At 30.0% G+C, this 1,726-nt stretch overlaps 1 long non-coding RNA gene across 2 annotated transcripts in view; it reads left to right on the forward strand.

Annotated features, from left to right (window-relative positions):
* Positions 1-1,649, forward strand: part of LOC106874235 (uncharacterized) — a 20,163-nt gene extending 18,514 nt beyond the window's left edge. For both annotated transcript variants that reach the window (XR_008264199.1, XR_008264200.1), the window contains exon 4: positions 1,567-1,649. This is a non-coding gene — a long non-coding RNA (uncharacterized LOC106874235). The remainder of the gene's footprint in view (positions 1-1,566) is intronic.
* The last annotated feature ends 77 nt before the right edge of the window (positions 1,650-1,726 follow it).

A 1,726-nucleotide genomic window follows, 5' to 3' on the forward strand; every position in this document is an offset into this window, starting at 1 on the left:
AAAAGGTAATCAATAAGCCTATTTAATGTTAATGAAAAGAAATTTATACAGATGTTTACAAGAGTTAATTCTTTCATTTCTCGAATTTAAGATAGATAAATTCATTTTCATAATTATATAAAACTCTTCAAGGCATAAAAGACACGTTCTATTTTTAATCCTATAAAAGGGGGCAGAAGAAACAATATTCCAAGAAATTGAGAAATTTATGTTGTCTCTTTTAAGTTGCCATACTTTTTTGGATAAACTAGTACTACTTTCTTTACGAGGTTCATTAAAAATGATTTATGCTTATTCAAGAGTAATTTAAGAGAAGTCTGCCTGCAACCTATATAATGAAACCTAGAGAAATCATGTGTTGTAATAGTTGCTTTATATACAACATTTTTCATTTTACAATAACCTTTAACCTCACATGTGTTAGGATTTCTACAGTTACAATTGTTACTAATATTAGACGTACTATTGTTATGTGTATGCGTGTTGATAGAAGTATAGTTTGTGTGAGTATGGGGATCGCTGGTAGAAGGTACAGAGCTATTTGAATAAGTGGGGTTACTATTAGTAGTAGAGGAAGTTAAATTCTTGCAATAAATATTTAGTTTTCTATTGTTAAAGTAAAAAATAATCCTAAATAAGTTAGGAGAAACAGAAAAGCCAAATCTAATCATCCTGTAATTGAACATCCCAACATACCTAGATTTACTAAAATTTGATTCAATAATAGAACGAATAGACTTTATAAAATTAGACTTCAAATGTTTAGCAAAAGGAAATATAATCCAAATTATGTTATTATTGTGTTTCTTATTGGTATGGTGGTTTTATTAGACGGGTCATCCATTCAAATAAAAGGTATAGGTTTCTTTTTACCTCTCGTATTAACATTGCTATTGTTCTTATTATTATTAATATAATTAATATTATTATTATTATTATCACCATTGTTATTATTATTAAAATATATATATCTATATATATTGTGCACTGTTCCGTGATGGTAACATCAAGAATAAAGTACTCCAACTGGTGAGAGATAAATAGTATTTAATAAACATAATACATGTTTTTATATGCTAGTAATATATTCATGTGCTGAGAACATGCCAAAACGATGCACGAGGCATACCCTGCCTGCACATAAATTCTTTCGAAAGAAATCTGAACAATCAAAACATTTTGATTCACCTGTCTACTAGTTTTGATGATAATCAAACTGAAGTTTAATGAATTCGAGCCACTCTCCCAATGAATATCTCTGCCAAATTTAGTGAAAATCCAATCCGCCCTTTTTCAGAAATTTTGCAAACTCACAGACAAGCAAAGACTAGCGACTACAATACATTGCTTTCGCTTACGCGCGCAGGGTAATTATGTCAGTCCTGCCAGAATTGTGTTTTGTTTCTCTCTTTATTTATGCGGTTTTATTTTCGAAATATATTTAGGTTCGTTTATATGTCTAAATAGATGAGAGTGGTTATAAGTTATTATGTTTGTGGTTTAAAAACGAATACGTGATACTGTGATTTCCAATAATTTTTGCATTTTGTCTTTTACTTATTTCAGTCATTGGACAGCGACCATACTGGAACACCGCCTCTAAATGATCGTTATTCGATGGATATCGACTGGTGAAATAAATATGTTTATCTGATACCTCCTGACTTTTATCCATTCATTCTTTCTTTTTTCTATACACACACACACACACACACACACACACACA

This window comes from Octopus bimaculoides, chromosome 1 (genome assembly GCF_001194135.2).
Source record: "Octopus bimaculoides isolate UCB-OBI-ISO-001 chromosome 1, ASM119413v2, whole genome shotgun sequence".
Taxonomy (NCBI): Eukaryota; Metazoa; Mollusca; class Cephalopoda; order Octopoda; family Octopodidae; genus Octopus; species Octopus bimaculoides.